At 47.2% G+C, this 25545-nt stretch overlaps 1 protein-coding gene across 3 annotated transcripts in view; it reads left to right on the forward strand.

The window, feature by feature from the left end:
• LOC138566223 (laminin subunit beta-1-like) overlaps window positions 1-25545 on the forward strand; it is an 882924-nt gene that overhangs the window by 76945 nt on the left and 780434 nt on the right. Inside the window, exon 1 of one of the 3 annotated variants that reach the window (XM_069643285.1) lies at window positions 24402-24825. The exons of 1 other annotated variant lie outside the window; for it this stretch is intronic. The gene's annotated coding sequence lies outside the window, so the exon portion shown is untranslated. Of the gene's footprint in view, window positions 1-24401; window positions 24826-25545 lie in introns of those variants that run through there. One more of the 3 variants, XM_069643283.1, reaches the window with a different exon arrangement.

Genomic DNA, 25545 nt, shown 5'->3' on the forward strand with positions numbered 1-25545 from the left:
GCCGTTTGTGAATAAGCTGCTCCATTCTTTGGCGCAAGTGAGTGGGTGCCTCACTTGCGTTAAAAAAGTTATTGCAAATCTGACCCCAGAGTGTCTTGTTGAAACGAATCTTGCCAGGAATGAGCCTTGTTGCTTCTTGAATGCAGATACATGCGTTCTTTTCTTTCTGTCTGCGTCGCAAGTAGGAACATTTGAGTACAGTCAATATCAGATGTTATTGACTGCATTTCAAACCCTCTAATGGGCTTAGAGGTGGGCATTAATGACCCTCATGTGCTAACTGGTGAAAATGGAATCAGTAAAAGTGACACTATTTTTTCAGTGCTAGAGCACATAGAAGCGGGTTCTAGGCACTTGATGTGTGATACCGGTTGTAAAATATTAACAATTGCGCCCATTCTCCTTGATTCGCGTCCAGGCCCCGTTGGCTCCATTGCAGGGAATGTTTGATAAGCGCCCAAGGTCGCTGCAGTGCCTGCGGGCATTGTTTTTAGGCAACAGACATGCAACTGCTACAATGGCTGTGGGAACATCAGTGTCTCTCTGACAGGCCAGGCACAGGGAGACAGAACCATAGCAGAATATCAGGACCTGTGATTTGACGCATTTACAGAAAATGTAGCACTTGCGATGGGCGAAGCCAACACTGTTGCCACTGGACACTGCCTGGGCCAGCGGAAGCAACTGATTAGTAAAAAAGGACAATAACATGTTGCACATTGTGTGGGTTTGCACGAAAATGAAGCGCCTAGAGGCCCATGATGTCAGGTGTGAGTTTCAGGAAGAGGCGGGATTGTCTAGATTCCTTATTATTTGGCTATTCACTACAGCTTGTGTGTTCTAGGCACAAAGGGCTTCAGAGGGAGTTGTCTTGTACTTGTGGAACATGAGAAAGTGGGTGCATTTCCCAGGGCCCTGGGGTTCACGTGTCTGATGCACGATGGGGTTAGACCGCGTCTATGCTTGTTTGGGGGGTGGGGGTACTCGATGAGTTGAGTGGATGTCATTTGAAAAGAAGGAGATTGGGTGGGGGGTGGATCACCACACACTTCCTGACGCCTTGTTAATGTGCACCGTTGTGGTTGTTACCGGAAGTGTGTTCTACAATGCATACAGTATTTGTGTGCGGCAGGGTTGCGCATGTAATAGCGCACTGCATACAGCATAGCTTGAGGGCAATATCATGGTGTCGTAATTGGTTCATTGATTATATCTGACCCTGGTTAGTGTTGTAAACATATACTCACCCATGTGATGCATTGTTGATTAGTTTGGAAACATCAGGCCGAATGGTCGATGGACACTAGCCACACTATCCCACTTGTCTGTGTGTAAATGTGGGTACATTGAGAGCCTGAGCACCTGGCACTAGTGTATTCGGCCACCCTTGCCGGACCCTGCTGGGTTGCTACAAAAGGCAGGGATTGGGTACTTGGGCCATGACTATAGGTCAAACATACCCTGTGGCTGCTATGCGGAGGACTACTTCTCTTTTACACATTGGGGGGGCTTCCTTCCTTCCTTTCTCTCTCCCTCTCCCTCTCTCCCTCTCTCTCTCCCTCCCTCTCTCTCTCTCTCTCTCCTCTCTCTCTCTCCCTCCCTCCCTATCTCCCTCCCTCCCTCTCTTCCTCCCTCTCTCTCTCCCTCCTTCCCTCCCTCCCTCCCTCCCTCCCTCCCTCCATCCATCCATCTATCCCTCCCTCTCTCAACATTTAACCCTCGCCTCCCTGGTCATGCGTCTGCTTGCCTTCCTGCAACCCAGCACTGCATGGTACTGGATGGCCTTCAGCTCAGGTCCTCCAAGGCTGATATGATCGATCTCCCTGCACCCCCCCCCTTCTTCCTGCTCCTATCTCTTTTCCACCCCACTTGCTCTCTACCTCCTCCAAGGCGTGCAACCTTCGCCTCCATCACGTTGACATCTACCTTGGCCAGGATTAAGCTACTTAACACCAGGAAAGCCCACCCCTCTATTCTCATCATTATACTGACATTGGTCAACATCAGACTTGAATACACTGCCAGCCTTCTCCTTGCCCCCCTCTCCGCCTCCCTACTTGATAAAGTACTCATACTATGCTCCAATATCATCTACAACCTCCCCCAACTTTCTGCCACCTCCAAACACCTCTTCCATACCAGCTAGTTTTCCATGAAAAACTGGGCCCTGATTAAATTCCTCTTGATGACCTGGCTGCTGGCAGCTGCATGCAGATGTGCAAGGGGGGCACAGGAAGTACGGGGTCGTGTCGAAGCATACAACGCCAGAAACACTGCAAGGAAACCTGGGGCCAGGGACACAATGGGAGGCAGGGGGTGCCGCAGGACCAACACAAGGTAAGTGCCTAGCAAAGATGGGGAGTTTGGGGAGGTGTGGAGCCTGCGCTGGGCCTGGACAGAGGCTAGGTGGACGTGGGCCCCCCCATAAAAGAACAGCCCCTCTACAGTAACGCCGGCAGCAGAATGAGCCAGCAGCACAGAGCCGTAAAACGATGGCGCAGTGAGGCGTTATGGCGCTGGCATTAGGGGGTCGTTATTGATGGGGGGCTCCGTTTGGACCCCCAGCATAATTTCCTACCGCTTGATTTCAAACCTCTGCATGGCCTTGGATCCTTCCCTAGCTAACGCTCTCTGCTGGTGCTCTCCCCATTGCATCCTGTGCTCCAACACACTCCCTATTCTCTCTGTCCCCTGGCAGGCTCGTACTTCCCCTCTCCTCCGCTCTGTCTCCTCTCGCTCCTTCTCCCTCTCGTCCCATTCCTTTGGAATGCCCTTCCTGTCCATGTGAAAACGCTATTACTATCCACTCCTTCAAATCTGCAGTCAAGTCTCACTAACCTGGAAAGAGCGCCTTCTCCCTACTCCCAGACCCCACTGGCTACTCTGCTCCAAACCCCACTATGCATACTACCTTATATATAGTGAAACCCTCCAAATCACTGTCTTCCATAGTTTGTTGAGCAGTGAAGATGATTGATTTACATAAACTTAAGATCTGCAATATGCCAATACTGCAGCGTGGATTGTTAAGAAGGTACCCATTGAGACAACATTAGTGAATGATTCCCCGAAGAGACGACAATCTGAGGGAGGAACTCCCTGAAGGAATATAGAAAGAGCAAGGGAAGAAGCTGTGATGTCATAAGAGAGTATGAACAACGTCTCAGAGTACTGGCCAACCAGGATGTATGGATCCTACAGAAACTAATGACGAAGTAAAGAATCGAGTGAACTTTTAAATATGAGAAAGAAGATTACACGTGCATGAAGTGCGGTCGAGAATCAAGCGCTCAATTTTACAGACGCTGAAATGCAAGGTAGACTAAGTCATCGTAGAAGCTGGCTCTACACATTGAGGCGAAGCTGCCATTGTATAGTAGCTGGACATGGGTATCATGAATTTTAGTAAGCCAGGACCCATGAAGAAGAAAGGGAGAATTGTGTTGCAGCAAGAATAAGCAGAATCGTGGCGCTGCATTGCAAGGTTGTCTGGGCTGGAGTCACCATTGAAGCAGCCAAGGTCCGCTATCTATTCGGGAAAGGAGTGAACGTGCGAAGGATGAATCATCTCTTGTTAAGGTGCAAAGAAAGAACACCCAGAGTGGCAAGTGTTGTTCATTTAAGACATTTAAAACCTGCAAAATGGACCAAATTGTGGTCTCCTGTCACATGAACCTGTCGGGGGGAAATTCTGCCGGGGCCTGCTGGCCGTCCGCGGACCCCCGGGCAGGGAGGCCCCAACTCCTCCCGCGTATCCCAAAAATGAGTATGAGGCACACGCAAGAAGCAAGGTGATTCTGCTGTTTATTAAACAAACGGCAGGGATGGGTCAAGGATCGTACGCGTCCGTCCTGACACACTCTCTCAAATCGTGGGGCTTGCAGGCCCTTTTTACTTTAGTATGACGCGCTACTTGCGTCACCTGGGAAAGTTAGCAAAAAACCTATCACCACTCTGGATTGGTTCCTCGAGTGGTAGGGTTAGTATAGCATACGTATAGAGAACGTCGTTAGTGGTTGAGGGTCAGTCAGGTGGTATACTTGGGTTGTCCCTTCAATTAGATACATGAAAATTGTTACATGAAGACCCCTGAGGATTGGCTAATGTTAATGGCGTCAGTGATAAGAGCCCCATGTTCTGATTGGTCCACTCGCGAGCCCCCCAGTCTGGGACCATCGCTGTTCCCAGCTCGCGGTGCACCTGTCATTTGCAACAATGTATAACTATGGGTATGTGCAGACAATGCAAGGATTTGTTCATATGCTGGAGGGCAGACTACTCCCACTGCCGCAGATGTCCATTGAGTCTCTTAATTGTTGCTGCCTGTGTCTCAAAACGTGGGATCCAGGCGCCTCCCTCCTCCTGGGCCTGGCACCCTGTCAGGTTCGGCTTGGTCACGTGAGGAGAGACCGTGGTTGAGGCAGAATTCTGCACATTTAATATTGCATCTTCCACTGTGTGCCTGGCTTAGTTTGCAGGTGTGACCTTGGCTTCGGCTTGTGGCATGCGAGTTTGCAACATTGTGCCCTTGACTGTCTGCTCTTGCCGGGCGCATTCTGCAGGGTCAGCAATTGTATTCTTGCTCGTTCAATGTTCATGGAGGCTCTTGCCTGCGGCCTACTTGGGCCTGGTGCATAGGTGGGGACGTTTGATGCACGGCGCTTTAGGTTATGGTACCATATTGCTTTATCCCCAGTATCATGTCTTTGTTATATTTCTCATTGCAATGCATGGGGTAGGAGAAGCGTCAGCAAGCATTTTAGATGAGTTTGTTGTGCGTCTTGCGTTTCTGCATTTTGAAAAGCTATGTGAAAAATAATAAAGATGCGCGTCAGTGGGTGTGCCCGTCACCTACGTCATACCACTGAATATGTTCTTCGTGTGGATTGGTGTGGGAGTGTCCAGTGTGCATGTTTGCACGGGAGTGCTGACCGTTGGCTAGGTCGTCATGGCATCTCTAACGATGTGTTCATTTACTGTTGAATGGTTCAGTCGAGTTCGTCCATGCCGCAGGTGTCGGCATGGGCAGGGCAGGCTGGTGGGCACATCTGTATGTTCCTGTACCAGGGTATTTGGTCGTCTGGTAGATAGGCAAACTCCTCCCGTGGCGGGTGTCTGGGCCGCGATCCTCTAGGCCAGGGGCGTGAGGGGATTGGTGGGAGCCTTTTGTTCCATTCTCCCACTTCAGTCCCCCCTCTGGTCGACTTGTCGACCACAAACATATCATTTTCCTTATCTCCTCTTACTCTCCATATTTTAGTTACTCCTCCCAAATGTCCATAGTGGTTGACATGGTGTTCAAATGACCAGTACATGTATACACAGGTTCCTCCAGGTGTGCAGTATACCCATTTCCCTATGTAGCTCCTTGGGTTTCTTGGGTTCTCGAGCTTCACAGATGGTGGGTCCAGGTGGTTGGTGATGATCTGTTTGCGCAGTTTCTCTCTCTCTTTTATTATTGTGCCTGTGTTCTGGCCATCATCTGCCGGCATCAAGGGGTGCATACAAACCATTTCGATCATTTCGTCTGTGGTGCGTGCCTTCCGGGCCTTCCAGAATCTTATTATGATCAGCACAGCTCCAGCCAGTATTATGCATCCAACTATAATCTTCAGTCCGTCCGACAGCCAAGATGGCATCCACGACCATAACAGTGAAAACCAGCTGTCATCCTTCTTCACTCCTCTACTTTCATTCATCATTTTGGAGTGCATCTGGGCCAGTTGTGATACTGCTTCTGTCAGTGTACCATTGTCAGCATCATTAGCAAGAATGAATGTGCAGCATGATTGTCCTATCTTTGCGCAAACTCCTCCTTCCATTGCTGTAAGGAGATCCAATACATATCTGTTCTGTATGCTACCATCCTCACTGCTCGCAGTTCCTCTTTTATTGCGTTGAATCCATTTACTGTAGAATTAATTGTCATCATTAGCTCCCATCTAGTTATCTGGAGCCATTTTGCGTTTGCGTAAGCTTGTAGTCCCGGATGTATTATTGACGAGAAGAACATTGCTGCTCTGCTGAATAGTCTGTGTTCTGGTGGAATTGACGTGAGTGCTGTTTCCGACCTTCCCCATAGGTAATTTCCTCTCAGAGGTTCTCCTTGTCTTTTCTTTCTATTCAGGACATTGTTGTTGTTGTTGTCTTCGTTCTCTGGCCCCTTCTGAGGTTTTACGGATCTCTTCTTCCTCTTGTTTCCTTCATCCATTTTAGGGAAGTTCGCCATGTTCACATGTTTCTGGGGCACTACTAGTGATGGTATATTAACGTGTAACATTGTGCATATACCATTCCACAGAGGGGGCAGTGTGTGTAGGCCTTGTCTCCGCAGGCCCAGTAATGGTCCATTAATACTGCTGTTCCTGCTCCCCCCTCAGGTAACTCCACCACGCTTGCACAGTTGGTGTTGTATCCCACGTCCACTTCTCCTCTATGTTGGTAGCATACCTTAGGTGCAGACAGCGGCAGGATGGTTATTGGGTCTTCATCCTTTTCTATCCACGTTAGCTTGGGTACATACTTGACCCAAATCGTCCAACATCTGTCATTGTGTTCATTAATAGTTGTAATATTTTCTCTTGTTACCATGTTGCTGCCAACCACTCCTATGTCCCATTTGTTCTCCATGTACACCTTCCCTGTTATTGTTACCAGTGGTCTTTCCCAACATCCTTGTTTACCAGGAACTTCAGTGGCGTACCAGTCACATAGTAGGTATTGTAGTGTTACTTTCTTTATTTCTCCCTTTTCAGGACAACTTGTCATGTATCTGAATGCTTCAGCATGCAAACTGCTCTTGTGGTAACTCAAATAAGTCTTGAGGAAGTTGTTTTCGTATGGATATGTGTCTTGTGTTTTCCACACCAGTTTCACCACCGTCCCTTGAAATCTCCCTTTCGTTTGGAATAGTGCCAGGTATATTATACATCGTGCTGTCTTTTCATCTATTTCCGTGGCAACAAATGTTCGAGAAGCGCTCATGGCGTATGGGATCAATGAGCAGACGTAGCAGCTGTCTTCTGTTGTCTGCTTACCTATTTGAGTCATGTGTTGGTACCACATGTTGTTCGAGACGTATGCTGAATCTGTTATGTAGTTATCAATACCTTTATTATCTGAGTATGTGCTGCGTTTAACTCTATTCCCCTTATGTGGGATCTTGCTAGTACCACCTGACGTGACACCTGTTGCAGCCGTGGGTGGGGGCATATTAGGTTTGGATACAGCCAAAATATTGATAGCATAACTTTTCTGCCATACAAAGGCAGCCAAAAACCCGTTGATCATCAAAATCCCTATCATTTTTATTACAGAAGCTAGTCTCACCGGCATTTTGCTCTTACCTTGCTGCAGTCCGGCAGCTTTATTCTTGCGACGTTAAAGTTGCCCGCCTGAAAATTCTCAATAGGCTTGTTATTAGTGTTAGTTGTTGTTTTCAAGCTCTCCCTATCAAGTAGTCGTTCAGTGCCCAGGCAAAGAGCTGTTCCCACGCCAATCTAAGCGATCTGTCCCTTAGGGCAGGCAAGTGTTGGTGAAGATGGGGCATTGATTGTTCTATGGCCAAGATAAATTCTGTGTAGTAGACACGTACCCTCCTTCTTTTTAGGTACTTGGCCTTTTTATGTGATAGACAAATTGGTGTGATAGGGCTTCGGGGTAGTTATCGTCTGAGGGTAGCATCTACTCCTGGGCAATGAACTTGTTAGTTATCTTTTTTCTTAGCAATACAATAATACGCGGTACCTGCATGTGCGGGAAAGAAAGAAGAGAACATTCAGGTGTTTACATGTGTATATGTGCAAGGCAATGTCCTTCAATTGGGTTGTTACTGTAGTGGGTAGGGGGTCGATGGGCAGAGGGTTTGGGCTCAACTGGTGGAAGTCTCTTTACTCTTTGATCTTGTGACCATGGGGTGGGCGGTATAGGAATTACCAGTTTCAGTAGTTCTCTTTGGGGAATCTGGGGGGTGGCAGGGTGTGGAGACACTTAGGTCGTCAGCTGTGGTAGTATTCTCTTCCTCCGTGGGTGACGGTGTCGCTGTTCTTCCAATGGCCCTGTCGGTGACGCTAGGGCGGGTCTGGAGTTTGCAGATCTTTACGTCGTGTAGGTGATTCCAAGCACGCTTATCCTGCAACTTTACCGCTCTCGTAGATACCTCCTCTACAAGGTGAGGACCAGTGAAGCGTGGGCTGTTACACTTTCTATTGAAATTGCGGAGTAGCACGTGGTCACCTTTAGCAATTTTGCACAGTTTTTCCTTTTCCAATTCTTTATCCGCGTCTTCTTGTTGATCACTCTTAGACCCGCCCCGCGTGCGCTCGAGCTGGTGAGACACAAACACTACACTAGTAACCAAAGAAGACACATATTGGTACATTTCATCACCAAGAACAGTTGCAGTATTTTCATAGTCTGTGAAAGCCCTTGATGTTGGCATTAGAGGAAGTCGCATTTGTCGTCCGGTCACCACCTCATGAGGAGTGAGGTGGTGGTCGGAGCCTGGTCTATTCCTCAGCTCAAATAGAGCTAGCGGAAGGCAATACAACCAACTCTTCTTTGTTGTTTGCTGTATCTTTGCAATTGCCTCCTTCAGTAGGCCATTCAGACGTTTGCATACACCGTTGGCCTGTGGGTGATATGCACATGCAAATTTATGCTTGATGTTCAGTAAGGATGTGATGTGCTGGAACATTTCATTAGCGAAATGCGGGCCATTATCCGACCGCAGTACCTCGCACACTCCCCACCTGGGGAAAACCTCCCTCACTAGAAATTTGGCTGCTCTAAATGCATCTGGATGTGAGCAGGGTCCTGCCTCAATCCACCTGGAGAATGGGCATACCACTACAATCATATACCTATTTCCTTGACATACGTTGATCATATCAACATAGTCAGTATGGATGTGTAGGAAAGGTCCCTATGGCCGGGGTATAGTACCTTTTATCACTTTCAGCGTGTGACCGGCCGTAAACTGTTGACATGTGAGACAATTGCTAATAAAATTTGTCACATGGGAATTTAACTCGGGACAGAACCAATCTTCCCTAATTCGTGCTGCAATAACTTCCTTGCCTGTGTGGGCTGGGTGGTGGAGTTGGCTGAGGGTGGTGTTCAATAGTGCCAATGGCATTACCATCTTTCCAGTGTTACCCTGGCGCCATAGTGCGTCAGTTGGTGACATTGTACATCCTCTTTTTACCCATATTTCTTTTTCTGCCATTGGTGCAGCCGCTTGTAACTCCATTATCTGTGTGGCTGGGAGATGGGTATACCCTTCTCTTATCAACATCTCTTTAGCTATCCCCCTCCCTCTCCCTCTCTCTGACTCTGGGGGGTTCCATATCTCACCAAAATATGCAGCATACTTCGCATGTGCGTCTGCTGCTGCATTTCCTTTTGAGATATGATCTTCTCCATTAGTGTGTGCGGTACATTTAACCAAAGCTAATTCTTGTGGGTCATTTATTACTTCAATTAGTTCAGCTAATAAGAGAGCATGTTGCACTGGGGTGCCGTCAGCTCTCCTAAACCCTCTTCTCCTCCATTTTGACAATCCTGAGTGGACAGTAGACGTGGCATATGCGCTGTCAGAATATATAGTCACTCTTTTGTCAAAGCTTTCCTTTAACGCCAAGATCAGTGCAACCAATTCTGCTGCTTGAGCAGAGTAATGTTGTGGTAATTGTACGCATTTCACCGCCACACACACCAGTTCCTCTGTCATTTTTACCACTGCTGCCCCAGTTCTCCTTATCCCATCACTTTGGTCTATTGTTGATGACCCATCAATGAACAAGAGCTCTCCTCCATCTAGTGCGTTCTCTTCAACTTTTCTAGTACATGAGTACATTTCGGTAGTCTGGGTACAATCATGTACGTAGTCTCCTTCCTCAATTACTTCCGCTATAAACCTTGCAGGATTAACTGTGCTGCATCTAACAATTGATAATTCTGGTCTAGATAAGATGATCTCATAACCTGACGCCCTCTGCGTGGTTAGTGTGGACTTAGGCTTGTTCAGTAATGCAAATAGTGCATGTTCCACAAATAGTGTGGTTGGGCACCCCATTGTGATTGATGATGCTTTCTCTACCGCAAAGGCAGCTGCGGCAAGACCTTGTTCGCAAGGGAAATGTCCAAACATCACAGTATCCAAGTGACCACTGTAAAATGCTACTGGTTTGTAACCCATGCTTGTTTTTTGAGCCAACAGTGCTTTCATTACTGCTGAGTCGCAATGTGAAAATATAAAGAATTGTCGTTCATAATCTGGGGTGGCCAGTACCGGAGCAGTTGCTATTGCATCTTTCAGTTCATCAAAGGCCTCTTTCATATCCATTGTCCACCCCAATTTTTTCTCCCCTTTGTTAGCTTCTTTTAATGCCTCAAGTAGGGGTCCTATGTATGAGCTGTAATCAAACACCCATGCTCTACAGTAGTTGCACAGTCCCAGGAACTGCTGCATTTCCCTCACTGTTTGGGGCAACAGCGTTTTCGATATGGCCTGTGCTCTTTGTGGTGCAATCTTTCTTCCGTATTGGGATATGAGCTGACCAATGTATAGTACCTGTTCCTGACAGTACTGTAACTTTTCTTTGTCTACCTTGTAACCTTTTTCAGCCAATATTGTCAGCATCTTTAATGAGTCCTCTCTGCATCTTTTTTCGCTTGTGCTGCAAATTATTATGTCACTGTGCTTTCCACTTCAATGTTACCCAAGTCCATCTGTATTACTCTGTTGAAAATTGAGGGTGACTCGCAGTACCCTTGTGGCAATATGGTGTGTTTCCATTTTGTGTTTCTGTACGTGAAGCTTGTTAGATCCTGTGAGTCTGGGTGCAGGGGTATTGAGAAAAAGGCATTTTTAAGGTCAATCACTGTAAATCGTGATGCCTCTGCTGGAATGCCACACAATATTGTGGCCGGGTTGGCTGCTATGGGGTATTCTGCTTCCACTATGTTGTTCAAGGGCCTGAGGTCCTGGATGAAACGCCAAGACCCTCCTTTATCTTTGCACACTGGGTATACAGCTGTGTTACATGGTGATTCTGATGGTACCAATATGCCATTATTTATAAGGGCCGTTATTGTTTCATATATGCCCTCATCTGCCTCTTTTGATAGTGGGTATTGCTTCACTCTAGGGAGTATTGCACCTTTTTTCAACTTTATTCTTACTCCCCCTATGCACCCCACGTCATAGGGACTAGTAGTCCATAATGATGTTGGTACTTTTGCCATATCCTCCTCAAAGAAGGGAACTGGAGTGGATGTGGGTGCTTCAAGTGCCATTGCAATTTTCTGTGCCACTTGTTTGTATGTTACTCTTAGCCAAATGTCTACACTCATCATAAATACCATTTCACCTTCTTCCTTTTCTTCTGAGAAGAGCTCCTCGTCTGACACCTGGGTGAGCCTGCATCCCTCTGCTAGGGCTATCACTGCCCTCCATGCTCTTCCTTCTCTGTCGTGGGCATGTACTGCGATGTAATCAGCAGTTGCTATAATGCTCTCTATGCTCACTGAAATCACCTTTCCTTCTGGTTCATTGGCTGGTGTTTCTGGTCTGAACAAATAGGCTGTTGGCCTCCTCCAGATCTTTCCTTCTTTTCCTGGCATCCATGCAAATGCCATGTCTGTTCCGTACTGGAATAGTTCGCCATCTACTGGCTCAGCCCTAATCACTGTCTGTCCACAATATGCTTGCATAATTTGTCGTGCAGTGAGCATATTTATTCCTGGAGTGGAGCAAATTATGGCGCCCTCCGTAAAGGAGATCGTCATATTCAACCTTCTCATTATGTCTCTCCCTAGTATGTTTACTGGTGAGGCCCTAGAATATAAAAGCGGGACGGACATGTCATAATCCCCTATTGATAAGGGAATGTTATCAGTAAAGGGAACCAACCCCCTAGCCACAGAGAATCCTTGGGTGTTCATGGCTTCACCTGACATCTTAAATTTACCTTCCCTTATGCAAGACCGGGTCGCCCCGGTGTCAACAAGGAATGACAATTTTTTGTCACCTATCGTTACCTCTATGCGTGGTTCCTCCGCACTATTGGGTGTTACCGACAGGATGGGACACACCAAGGCCGTCTGTGGGCTGTCCTATTGTGGGTATAATGATTGACCACTTCCTGTGTAAGGGTTGTGTCCCAGGACCGTCACCCTTCCCAGTTGTGTTTTCTGTAGTTGTGTATTGGTGGATGTTATGTTATGGTCTTGAATTTGGGCAGGTTGCTGTACTGCCTGCACTTGGGGTTGTTGTGTTATCGCTACCTGTTGTTGTGGCAGTGAATATGTCTGTGGCTGTTGTTGTGTTACTAGTTGTTGCTGCCCATTTCCCGGTTGCAATGCCTGCTGTTGCTGGATGCCCTGCTGTTCCTGTGTAGGCCCTTGTTGTCCCTGTTCTCCCCATGATGGTGTGCCTGGTATCATTCTACATGTGCGTGACATGTGCCCTAGTAATCCGCAAATCCAACATACCGGTGGTTCCCTGTTCTGCCATGAAAAGCTCCCTGAATTGTCCTGGTATACTAGTTGCCCGGAGGGGTAGAAATTTCTTAATCCTCCCCCTTGCTGTTGTGTGTTATAGCCGTATCCCCTCCCCCTCATCATTCCTCCCCTTTCCCTGTTATAATTATAATATCCAGCTGCTCCTGGCGTTGTGTATCCTCCTCCCATGTTAGTCGTGTATGGCTGGGGTGGTGGCAGCTGTTTTGCTACAATATGTGATGATTGTATTTGGGAGGGATCTTGTGCAGCCACTACTTATGTGGGGTTTTGAGTCATTGTTGCAGGTGTAGTTATTAGTGCACTTTCGTGTATTTAGTAGGTTTTTTCTGTACCAATTTAGCCTCTTCCGCTTTTCTATCTTCTTCCTTTTGTTTCATCTTTTCTTGCCATGTCCTACAATGATGTACTATCGTCAGTTGTATTTCTGGCCATGCTTTTGCTTCCATCCCTACTACCTTCTTCAGTTGTTTCTGAACTGCTTCTGGGAGCCTTTGTATTAGTATATGATAGAATATTGCTGGTGTTTTGTCCCATTGTTCTCTAGTTTCCATACGCCACTTCTCTTGAATTTCCTGGATATAATCAACAGGATCTTCGTTGTCACGCATCTTGCGTGAGGTAATTGCTCCTATGTCTGATGTGTCTGGGTACTGTACCCTCAGCGCTTGCCATAATGCATGTCTGCAGTTTGCAAATGGTGCCCCATCGTGTGATGTGTTTGTTATTGTGACCCCGGGGAAGCCTGCTCTCTTCTGCTGCATCCCCCAATATTGATATTAGAAGGCCCTTTACATCCCTCACTGCCAGTTTCTGTCCTGCGGTGTGTTTTTCCATTTCATATATCCATTTTCCCGCACCTCCACTTAATGATGGAAGCCTGCACTTTATATTTTCCTTGTCTGCATGCTTCCAAGGGACGTATTGTAGTCTAACCCCTCCCCTCTCCAGAAGTGGCATTAAGTTGTGTCCTGTTTGACCCCCTGGGTTCCACAAAATTGAGTCTGCGCACCCCTCCTCTTCTTCCGTTTCTTCTACATCGTCAATTGCATCCATATTTCCCCTGCTCGTAACTGTTTCTCCTCCATCTCTTCCCCTTCTTACATCATTCCCTTTATTTAATGTGGGTGTGTGTATTCGTTCTCCCTGCCTGCGCCCAGGGAGGTCTCTAAGCCTACTTGCATAGGGTGTCAGTTCGTGGGAGAAGGGTGCGAGTTTAGGTGGGCATGTTGTACGTAGTGAGTGTGGGGTGGTGTAGCATGTTGGACGGGATGATGAGGGTATAACTGCACGTGTCTGCCTTCCCGCCATTCCTTGCTCCTCCCCCTCACTTCCTTCCAGTTCTTCCTTCCTCCTGCAGGCCCATGGTGAGTCTCTATTTGTCCGGGTGACGTATAATTTATCTAGGCTTTCCCTTTCACTATTTCTTCCTTCCTTCTCCATTCCTTCTTCTTCCTCACTACAAAAGTCATTCGTGAATGGCAACCCCAAATCTGTCTTTTCCCCCCTAATCGTTACTGTTTTTAAGTCTATTAGATCCGTTCCTCCCGTTTCTTTTTTACCAATTGCTCCCCTTTGCGCTGATGTTGTGGCTACTTCTGTGTCTCTGTGTACATACCTCCTTATTTCACTCTCCCCTCTCCTATCTTCTCTTTCCCCTTCATTTTTCTCAGCTATTACTCTACCAATTTCCTCTCTTTTCTTTTTTAATTCCTCCATTACTTCACTACTCATCTTTTCCAATATCCTTTCATCTTCTTTTTTCCTTTCCCATCTCGCCCTTTTCCGTTCTAATATACTCTCTATCATCCTCCCTTCTTTGTATTTCCATGTCGTTTCTGATAGTAATCTCCTCTTCCATATTGCCATTTCTTTTTCTTTCTCTTCTTCCTCTCTTTTCCTGTCACGCAGTGCTGCTCTGGATACCCTTTCTGCTACTGCCTTTACCCTTTCGGCTTCTCTCTTTTGTTCCTCAGTTCGTTCCCTCATTTTGTCCAACTCATTCTTACTTTCTTTCCTTTCCCGTGCTCTCTCTCTTTCCTCTCTCTCGAGCTGCTTGATCAGTGCATTCTGCTCATCCCTTAATTCTGCTAATCGTTCCTCCAAAATCTCTTCCTTTTGTCGTAACAGCTCTCCCTCCTTTCTTTTCCCCTCTTCCCCTTTCATTTCACTCTCCCTGGTATTATCCTCGTCCATTTTCCTTACTACCTCCTTCTCTTCTCCTGTTAATCAGCCTCGAAATTTTAATAGTACCTGCGCAGCTACCCATGTCCTATTTCCGCGATCTGCTCTTCTCCAGTCCTCCCCTCCCCTACGGGCATCTTCCTATGAGCTGATCCCGTCGTACTAGTCCGCTCCCTTCCCGTGTGGCCACCTGTAGCAGTATATGGTGGCGGGCTGTATGCCGGGTTCGAGTACCCCTCAGCCGCCCTTAATTGTTCTCTTGCTATTTCTCCTAGTTCTCTTAAAGGATACAACCCCCATCCCTCCGTTTTCACTAACTTTGCTAGGGGTATATCGTCACTCTGTTCCTTTTTTATTTCATTTTCGTTTGAGTTGTTACTCTTTTCTCCTCCCTCTTGTCCGTTCCCCGTGTTCTGTGTGCCTTCACTCTCTTTTTCCTCATTCTCTCCTTCCTCCTTAATCTCCTTTTCTTCCGTTGTTTCCCCCACAATGAACATTCCGTTTGGTCCTGGTCGGGACCCTTGGAACATCCTCCATAAGTTAAACACCTCCACGTGGTGTGTCAACTTCTTCCCCTTGTATGTGTTATGCAGATAGTTTAATAGTGAATGTTGGGTATATGGATCGAAACTGCCATTAGGCGGCCATGGTGTCGTCATTTTGTTGTCCGTCCCCTGTGTCCATTCTATGCTGTATTTGATCAGTTTCTCCCTATGGGGTGACAGTGTTTTACATATATGCTGCAGCGGGGTAGTGAGGGTGTTTCCCCACCCTCCCGATCCTGTCCCGTGTGACATAGTAGCACTTCAATTGTTATTCTCCCTATCTGGTAGCGGTTATATTGATAACAGTGTACGCTATACAATCTTAGATCTTTACCTGGCCCCGTAATTTTGGGGACTTGCGATTGTCCGCTAAGGAAAAATAGTAAAATATAACATTTGCATTTTTTTTTCTTTTTTCTTTTCTTCCTTTACCGAACACCTTTACGGCCCCCTGCGGCCGAGGCGCACGTAGCCCCCTGTGGCTGGGTGCCCCGTGTGACGTTCTTGTACAGCCGTCCCACTTTCTCTTTCCCCTCCTCCTCTTTCTTCACTTGTCGTGGCCGGCGTTCTCCGTGCGCGGCCACGTCCCCCTTTTCACCTTACCCCGATCTACTCGTTATCGTTTATCTCCGTCTCCATTCCCTTACCATTACTCTGTTCCCCACCACTCTCCGAAAAATGCCTCGCGTTCGAGATATCCTATGAAAGCCCTACTGGTGACGTCACCGATCTCCTCCAAAACTACAGGTAAGTTCTTCACATGTTTTTAAAAGTTCAAAATACGCTTGTAATCTACCCCCGTTAACCCCACAGCTGTCTTCTTGTCACGCCTGGAACAAGGTAATCAACAATATAATCGGACTGCGCACGCTGCGTCGCCTCGCGTGTGATACGCCCCTCGACAGGAGGGCTTAACCAGCCAATTATCTTCCGTATTAGGCAACCAGCTAGCTACCGCCTACAGGGAAACGTCATCTATCTATCGAGTTTCCTGCTCGATCAATAGGGATCCTCATCTACTCATTGATCAATAATCACCAAATCGTAGGAAACTGCACACACACAGACCCTTACACGTGGTCGCGACCTAGGCCAATCAGTGTCTTCGGGCGGCCGCACGTGATGTTTTCGTGCTCCGCCCCCTCCTCTTCCGTAATGTAGCGGACTGCTCTCGCACTTGTCCAGCTACCATTCGCTTCACCGCCAACACTAGTTTATCAAACCTTCACCGCGCACCTGTGTAACACCTCCCGCCTCCCGTATTCTATTCCTCCCCCCTCCCTCACAATTTCACATTGCTTGTTGGGCGTGGCATACTCACCAAGTTCTCTTGATGCGGGGCCGCTCCACTGCGTGCACCCCTCCAAGCGGCTCGCCACCTCCCCTCGTCTGGACCACGTCTGGACACTCGCCAACCGCGGGCAGGATACTTCTCAACCGGCTCCCGAAGGCCAATATCCGGATTGCGCTGTCCGGTCGTCTCGCAGTTCCGCGATGGTCCTGTAGTCCTCAAAAGGGGGGCAGCGGCAGAGGGGGCCGCACCGCCGGGCCTCCTCGCAGCGGGAGCACTCGGAAAAATAAAATAAAAGCAGGTCTTAAACATATCTCAGCAGTGCCTCCAACATGTCGGGGGGAAATTCTGCTGGGGCCTGCTGGCCGTCCGCGGACCCCCGGGCAGGGAGGCCCCAACTCCTCCCACGTATCCCAAAAATTAGTATGAGGCACACGCAAGAAGCAAGGTGATTCTGCTGTTTATTAAACAAACGGCAGGGATGGGTCAAGGATCGTAAGCGTCCGTCCTGACACACTCTCTCAAATCGTGGGGCTCGCAGGCCCTTTTTACTTTAGTATGACGCGCTACTTGCGTCACCTGGGAAAGTTAGCAAAAAACCTATCGCCACTCTGGATTGGTTCCTCGAGTGGTAGGGTTAGTATAGCATACGTATAGAGAACGTTGTTAGTGGTTGAGGGTCAGTCAGGTGGTAAACTTGGGTTGTCCCTTCAATTAGATACATGAAAATTGTTACATGAAGACCCCTGAGGATTGGCTAATGTTAATGGCGTCAGTGATAAGAGCCCCATGTTCTGATTGGTCCACTCGCAAGCCCCCCAGTCTGGGACCATCGCTGTTCCCAGCTCGCGGTGCACCTGTCATTTGCAACAATGTATAACTATGGGTATGTGCAGACAATGCGAGGATTTGTTCATATGCTGGAGGGCAGACTACTCCCACTGCCGCAGATGTCCATTGAGTCGCTTAATTGTTGCTGCCTGTGTCTCAAAACGTGGGATCCAGGTGCCTCCCTCCTCCTGGGCCTGGCACCCTGTCAGGTTCGGCTTGGTCACGTGAGGAGAGACCGTGGTTGAGGCAGAATTCTGCACATTTAATATTGCATCTTCCACTGTGTGCCTGGCTTAGTTTGCAGGTGTGACCTTGGCTTCGGCTTGTGGCATACCAGTTTGCAACATTTTTCCCTTGACTGTCTGCTCTTGCCGGGCGCATTCTGCAGGGTCAGCAATTGTATTCTTGCTCGTTCAATGTTCATGGAGGCTCTTGCCTGCGGCCTACTTGGGCCTGGTGCATAGGTGAGGACGTTTGATGCATGGCGCTTTAGGTTATGGTACCATATTGCTTTATCCCCAGTATCATGTCTTCGTTATATTTCTCATTGCAATGCATGGGGTAGGAGAAGCGTCAGCAAGCATTTTAGATGAGTTCGTTGTGCGTCTTGCGTTTCTGCATTTTGAAAAGCTATGTGAAAAATAATAAAGATGCGCGTCAGTGGGTGTGCCCCTCACCTACGTCATAGCACTGAATATGTTCTTCGTGTGGATTGGTGTGGGAGTGTCCAGTGTGCATGTTTGCACGGGTGTGCTGACCGTTGGCTAGGTCGTCATGGCATCTCTAACGATGTGTTCATTTACTGTTGAATGGTTCAGTCGAGTTCATCCATGCCGCAGGTGTCGGCATGGGCAGGCTGGTGGGCACATCCGTATGTTCCTGTACCAGGGTATTTGGTCGTCTGGTAGATAGGCAAACTCCTCCCGTGGCGGGTGTCTGGGCCGCGATCCTCTAGGCCAGGAGCGTGAGGGGATTGGTGGGAGCCTTTTGTTCCATTCTCCCACTTCAAACCAAGGATGAAAATAGAGTTGAACTTGGAGTCCTAGAACAGGATAGTGAGTGCCCACACTACCATGTATTCTCAGAGGCAAGGATACATTTGCAAGGCCAAGTTAAAAGACGATCTTCATGGCAGAAGTCTTGGGTGATGAGAGATGCTGGGCTAATTGGGAGGGGAGGTAGAGTCAGGCCCAACTCCTTGCACCTGGGTCTGAGTTTACGTGCTGCTAAATGAACCGAATGATCCAGACATGGCACAGGCGTGCCAACCAATTGTAGTGGTCTATGTAAGAGTTACCTTATAGTTTGAAGAACAATGAGAAACCACTTATCTATTGGTTTTATAAATTTCATGTTTTAGAGGTAGGCATATATTGCCCACCTGACAGTGGGCAGCCAATCGCAATCCTAGTTCCTATATGATGTGTACTTAGATGTTTCTCTTAAGCCTATCCCGATCCCTAGTAGGTTTTTATTAATTGCCACATAGAATGACGTCAACTCAGATGTGTTTTTTGTATAAAGTCTATGTTGTGTGAAAACATTGTTAAGAGAAAACAAGCATATGTCTGTTGATGTTTGTTGTAACTCCCTGTTTTAGATAATTGTTAATAAAACAGTATCTTTGCCATCTTCCTGAGTTGGTTTGGTTATTTGAACTCAGAGTTATTCTGTGTGATCCCATCCATTGCATGTATGTTCCTACAGGGCCATAACCACAGCTTGGCTGGAGGAAGGTGCTTTATGGAGTTGCTGTCTTGTTTATCTCCACATGAAGAACTTGTGCTTTTCAACAAATTATTCCAATGCATGGCCGGAGGAAGGTTCTTCATGGGAGTTGTTGTCTTGTTTATCTCAACATGAAGGACTTGTAGTTAAGCACCTGATGCCAATGCTTGGCTGGAGGAAGGTGCTTTATGGGAGTTTTTTTCTTTTTTGTCTCCATATGAAGGACTTGTACTTTTAAGCACCTGGTGCCGATGTTTGGCTGGAGGAAGGTGTTTTATAGGACTTGTTGTCTTGTTTATCTCCACATGAAGGACTTGTTCTTTTAGGCACACAAATCCAATGCTTGGCTGAAGGAAGGTGCTTTATGGGAGTAGTTGTTTTGTTTATCGCCACAAGAAGGACTTGTACTTTTAAGCACCCAATGACAATGCTTGGCTGGAGGAATGTGTTTTGTTGGAGTTTTCTTGTTTATCTCCACATGAAGGACTTGTAATTAACCACCTGATCCCAATGCTTGGCTGGCGGAAGATGCTTTATGGGAGTTGTTGTCTTTTTTATCCCCATATGAAGGACTTGTAATTAAGCACCTGATGCCAATGTGTGGCTGGAGGAAGGTTCTTTATGGGAGTTTGTGTCTTGTTTATCTCCACCTGAACAACTTGTGATTTTAAGCACCTGATGCCAATGCTTGGCTGGAGGAAGGTGCTTTATGGGGGTTGTTGTCTTGTTTATCTCCACATTAAGGTGTTTGTAATTAAGCACCTGATGCCAATACATCTCTCACTCTCTTCCAAGTGAATAAAACTCCTATTCACCAGACCCTGCCTTCAAATAAGAGGTTGATATTGGAACAGCGGTGCATGATTTTGAAAAAGATTGGTGGAGCGAGCTTCAATGTCAGGGCTCCGTCCCTCTGGAAATCAGGCCCCCTGGATATTAAAGGCTGCTCTTCTACTCAACATTTCAGAAAACGCTTAAAAACAGTTTTCTTTGACAAAAAGCTGAACTGAGGCAATTTGCTGATCTTAGATAGGATGGACTTAGGGTTGTCTTGTTTACCTCCACATTAAGGACTTGTTCTTTTAAGCACCTGATGCCAATTATTGGCTGGAGGAAGGTGCTTTATGGAGTTGTTGTCTTGTTTATCTCCACATGAAGGACTCGTAGTTAAGCACCTGATGCAGATGCTTGGCTGGAGGAAGGTGTTTTATGGGAGTTGCTATCTTGTTTATCTCCACATGAAGGACTTGTACTTTTAAGCTCCTGATGCCAATGTTTGGCTGTAGGAAGGTGCTTTATTCGAGTTGTTGTCTTGTTTATCTCCAGGTGAAGGACTTGTGCTTTTATGCACCCAATGCCAATGCTTGGCTGGAGGAAGGTGTTTTATTGGAGTTGTTGTCTTGTTTATCTCCACATGAAGGACTTGTGCTTTTTTAGCATCTGATTCCGATGCTTGGCTGGAGGAAGGCGAAAGGACTTGTGATTTAAGCAACTGATGGCAATGCTTGGCTGGCGGAAGGTGTTTTATGGGAGTTTTTGTATTGTTTATCTCCACATGGAGGACTTCTGCTTTTAAACAACTGATTCCAATGCTTGGCTGGAGGATGGTGCTTTGTGTGAGTTGTTGGCTTGTTTATTTCCACATGAAGGACTTGTGCTTGTAAGCACCAGAAGCTAATGCTTAGCTGGAGGAAGGTGCTTTATCAGAGTTGTTGTCCTGTTTATCTCCACATGAAGGACTTGTGCTTTTAAGCACCCGGTGCCAATGCATGGCTGGGGGAAGGATTTTTATTGGAGTTGTGCTCTTGTTTATCTCCACACGAAGGACTTGTAATTAAGCACCTCATGCCAGTGCTTGACTGGAGGAGGTGCTTTATGGTAGTTGTGTTGTGCATCTCCACATGAAGGACGTGTAGTTAAGCACATGATACCAGTGCGTGGCTGGATGAAGGTGCTTTATGGGAGTTGTCGTCTTGTTTATCTCCACATGAAGGACTTGTAATTAAGCACCTGATGTCAATTATTGGCTGGAGGAAGGTGCTTTATGGAGTTGTTGTCTTGTTTATCTCCACATGAAGGACTTGTAGTTAAGCACCTGATGCAGATGCTTGGCTGGAGGAAGGTGTTTTATGGGAGTTGCTATCTTGTTTATCTCCACATGAAGGACTTGTGCTTTTAAGCACCTGATGCCAATGTTTGGCTGTAGGAAGGTGCTTTATTCGAGTTGTTGTCTTGTTTATCTCCACGTGAAGGACTTGTGCTTTTATGCACCCAATGCCAATGCTTGGCTGGAGGAAGGTGTTTTATTGGAGTTGTTGTCTTGTTTATCTCCACATGAAGGACTTGTGCTTTTTTAGCATCTGATTCCGATGCTTGGCTGGAGGAAGGCGAAGGACTTGTGATTTAAGCAACTGATGGCAATGCTTGGCTGGCGGAAGGTGTTTTATGGGAGTTTTTGTATTGTTTATCTCCACATAGAGGACTTGTGCTTTAAAACAACTGATTCCAATGCTTGGCTGGAGGATGGTGCTTTGTGTGAGTTGTTGGCTTGTTTATTTCCACATGAAGGACTTGTGCTTGTAAGCACCCGGTGCCAATGCATGGCTGGAGGAAGGATTTTTATTGGAGTTGTGCTCTTGTTTATGTCCACACGAAGGACTTGTAATTAAGCACCTCATGCCAGTGCTTGACTGGAGGAGGTGCTTTATGGTAGTTGTGTTGTGCATCTCCACATGAAGGACGTGTAGTTAAGCACATGATACCAGTGCGTGGCTGGAGGAAGGTGTTTTATGGGAGTTGCTATCTTGTTTATCTCCACATGAAGGACTTGTACTTTTAAGCACCTGATGCCAATGTTTGGCTGTAGGAAGGTGCTTTATTCGAGTTGTTGTCTTGTTTATCTCCACGTGAAGGACTTGTGCTTTTATGCACCCAATGCCAATGCTTGGCTGGAGGAAGGTGTTTTATTGGAGTTGTTGTCTTGTTTATCTCCACATGAAGGACTTGTGCTTTTTTAGCATCTGATTCCGATGCTTGGCTGGAGGAAGGCGAAGGACTTGTGATTTAAGCAACTGATGGCAATGCTTGGCTGGCGGAAGGTGTTTTATGGGAGTTTTTGTATTGTTTATCTCCACATGGAGGACGTCTGCTTTTAAACAACTGATTCCAATGCTTGGCTGGAGGATGGTGCTTTGTGTGAGTTGTTGGCTTGTTTATTTCCACATGAAGGACTTGTGCTTGTAAGCACCCGGTGCCAATGCATGGCTAGAGGAAGGATTTTTATTGGAGTTGTGCTCTTGTTTACCTCCACACGAAGGACTTGTAATTAAGCACCTCATGCCAGTGCTTGACTGGAGGAGGTGCTTTATGGTAGTTGTGTTGTGCATCTCCACATGAAGGACGTGTAGTTAAGCACCTGATGCAGATGCTTGGCTGGAGGAAGGTGTTTTATGGGAGTTGCTATCTTGTTTATCTCCACATGAAGGACTTGTGCTTTTAAGCACCTGATGCCAATGTTTGGCTGTAGGAAGGTGCTTTATTCGAGTTGTTGTCTTGTTTATCTCCACGTGAAGGACTTGTGCTTTTATGCACCCAATGCCAATGCTTGGCTGGAGGAAGGTGTTTTATTGGAGTTGTTGTCTTGTTTATCTCCACATGAAGGACTTGTGCTTTTTTAGCATCTGATTCCGATGCTTGGCTGGAGGAAGGCGAAGGACTTGTGATTTAAGCAACTGATGGCAATGCTTGGCTGGCGGAAGGTGTTTTATGGGAGTTTTTGTATTGTTTATCTCCACATAGAGGACTTGTGCTTTAAAACAACTGATTCCAATGCTTGGCTGGAGGATGGTGCTTTGTGTGAGTTGTTGGCTTGTTTATTTCCACATGAAGGACTTGTGCTTGTAAGCACCCGGTGCCAATGCATGGCTGGAGGAAGGATTTTTATTGGAGTTGTGCTCTTGTTTATGTCCACACGAAGGACTTGTAATTAAGCACCTCATGCCAGTGCTTGACTGGAGGAGGTGCTTTATGGTAGTTGTGTTGTGCATCTCCACATGAAGGACGTGTAGTTAAGCACATGATACCAGTGCGTGGCTGGAGGAAGGTGTTTTATGGGAGTTGCTATCTTGTTTATCTCCACATGAAGGACTTGTACTTTTAAGCACCTGATGCCAATGTTTGGCTGTAGGAAGGTGCTTTATTCGAGTTGTTGTCTTGTTTATCTCCACGTGAAGGACTTGTGCTTTTATGCACCCAATGCCAATGCTTGGCTGGAGGAAGGTGTTTTATTGGAGTTGTTGTCTTGTTTATCTCCACATGAAGGACTTGTGCTTTTTTAGCATCTGATTCCGATGCTTGGCTGGAGGAAGGCGAAGGACTTGTGATTTAAGCAACTGATGGCAATGCTTGGCTGGCGGAAGGTGTTTTATGGGAGTTTTTGTATTGTTTATCTCCACATAGAGGACTTGTGCTTTAAAACAACTGATTCCAATGCTTGGCTGGAGGATGGTGCTTTGTGTGAGTTGTTGGCTTGTTTATTTCCACATGAAGGACTTGTGCTTGTAAGCACCCGGTGCCAATGCATGGCTGGAGGAAGGATTTTTATTGGAGTTGTGCTCTTGTTTATGTCCACACGAAGGACTTGTAATTAAGCACCTCATGCCAGTGCTTCACTGGAGGAGGTGCTTTATGGGAGTTGTTGTCTTGTGTATCTCCACATGAAGGACGTGTAGTTAAGCACCTGATGCCAGTGCGTGGCTGGAGGAAGGATTTTCATTGGAGTTGTGCTCTTGTTTATCTCCACACGAAGGACTTGTAGTTAAGCACCTCATGCCAGTGCTTCACTGGAGGAGGTGCTTTATGGGAGTTGTTGTCTTGTGTATCTCCACATGAAGGACGTGTAGTTAAGCACCTGATGCCAGTGCGTGGCTGGAGGAAGGTGCTTTATGGGAGTTGTTGTCTTGTGTATTTCCACATGAAGGACGTGTAGTTAAGCACCTGATGCCAGTGCGTGGCTGGAGGAAGGATTTTTATTGGAGTTGTGCTCTTGTTTATCTCCACACGAAGGACTTGTAGTTAAGCACCTCATGCCAGTGCTTGGCTGGAGCAAGGTGCTTTATGGGAGATGTTGTCTTGTGTATCTCGTGTATCTCCACATGAAGGACGTGTAGTTAAGCACCTGATGCCAGTGCGTGGCTGGAGGGAGGCCCAGGCTCGGGGACGCCGCGCCCTGGTGGCACGGAGCTATCTGCCCGCCCTGCAAAGCTCGGAGTGCGCACGTTCAGTGTTCGCCCCACAGAGCAGGAAGAATCGGTGGCACACATTCCGGTAGCCTGGAGACCGCAGGCCGCCTTTCATGCTCGCCTCGGCGGATTGACAGCCCGCATTTGAATGAGAATCGCGTCCCATTCACCGCTCTTCAGGCTTTTGGACTGGGATAGAGGGAGAGAGGCCCTCCCCGGTCTTTTCCCCGTTGCCTCCCTCCTTTCTTGCCAGTTTGTTTTTACCCGCCCGCAGTTCTCACGCTTCTGGCTGCCACCAGTCTCACCAATTTCCCCACAGTCCTTAACACACGGATGCCGTGGAGAACACCAAAGGAGGAGCCGCAATGAGGTGCAACCTTGTTTAAAGGGGGCTTTGCTTTTAACTATTTTAAAATGCCTTCCCTTTAAGAAACAGTCCTGGGAAACATCGAGATTTCGGAGTTCGTATCTACACACCTCGAAGGTAAGCCGCATTTCCTCGTCTCTGTCTGCTTATTCAGAGAGTTAGATAGCTCGGGGGGTTAAGTGCGTGTTGCTGTGATCTATGTACGTCTATCAGGTGAAGTTAGATTATCAGGAGAACTCCGCCTTTCATCTATACAAGGACAATCGCTAGGCAGGTGAATAGTGAAGTCTGTTAACTACACAGTGCTATCAAATGCCAAACTTACAGCACCCAGCGCTATATGAAACAGATAATTCAGTTTCGCGCTTTACAGAAACTAAATAACATATTACAATGTCAGGTGTACCCTTGGTGGGTGTGTTGGCGTTCAGTCTTTTTCGAGTGACTTTGATGGTTGCCACCATGTGTGAGAATGAGGGCCCGGTGCGCCAGCAGCCTGCTCCCCTAGCTGAGGTGATAGCACAGTGGGTTGAACACCAGCTGCCATAGGATACTGGACCGATGTGATGGTCACGGCGGCAGGAGGCGGGTGCTGTCTGCTCCTAGCTACAGGCGGTAATTTAGCAGCCAGATAATGCATTGCCAATTGGGGGGGGGGCGTGGGGGCTAGGCTCTTAGCACGTGCCCTGCCCAGGGGAGCAGTCTATGAGTCACCTGTAGGTCCTAGGTTCGTTCGGCATCCTCTTTTTTAACAGCGCATGTTTTTTACCGGAGATTTTTTTAATCCAAATTTTCATTAAACAAATGAGGGTGGGCAATACGGGTTGGGGACACACG

Source organism: Ambystoma mexicanum, chromosome 2p (assembly GCF_040938575.1).
Source record: "Ambystoma mexicanum isolate Mex_15411 chromosome 2p, UKY_AmexF1_1, whole genome shotgun sequence".
In the NCBI taxonomy this organism is placed as follows: Eukaryota; Metazoa; Chordata; class Amphibia; order Caudata; family Ambystomatidae; genus Ambystoma; species Ambystoma mexicanum.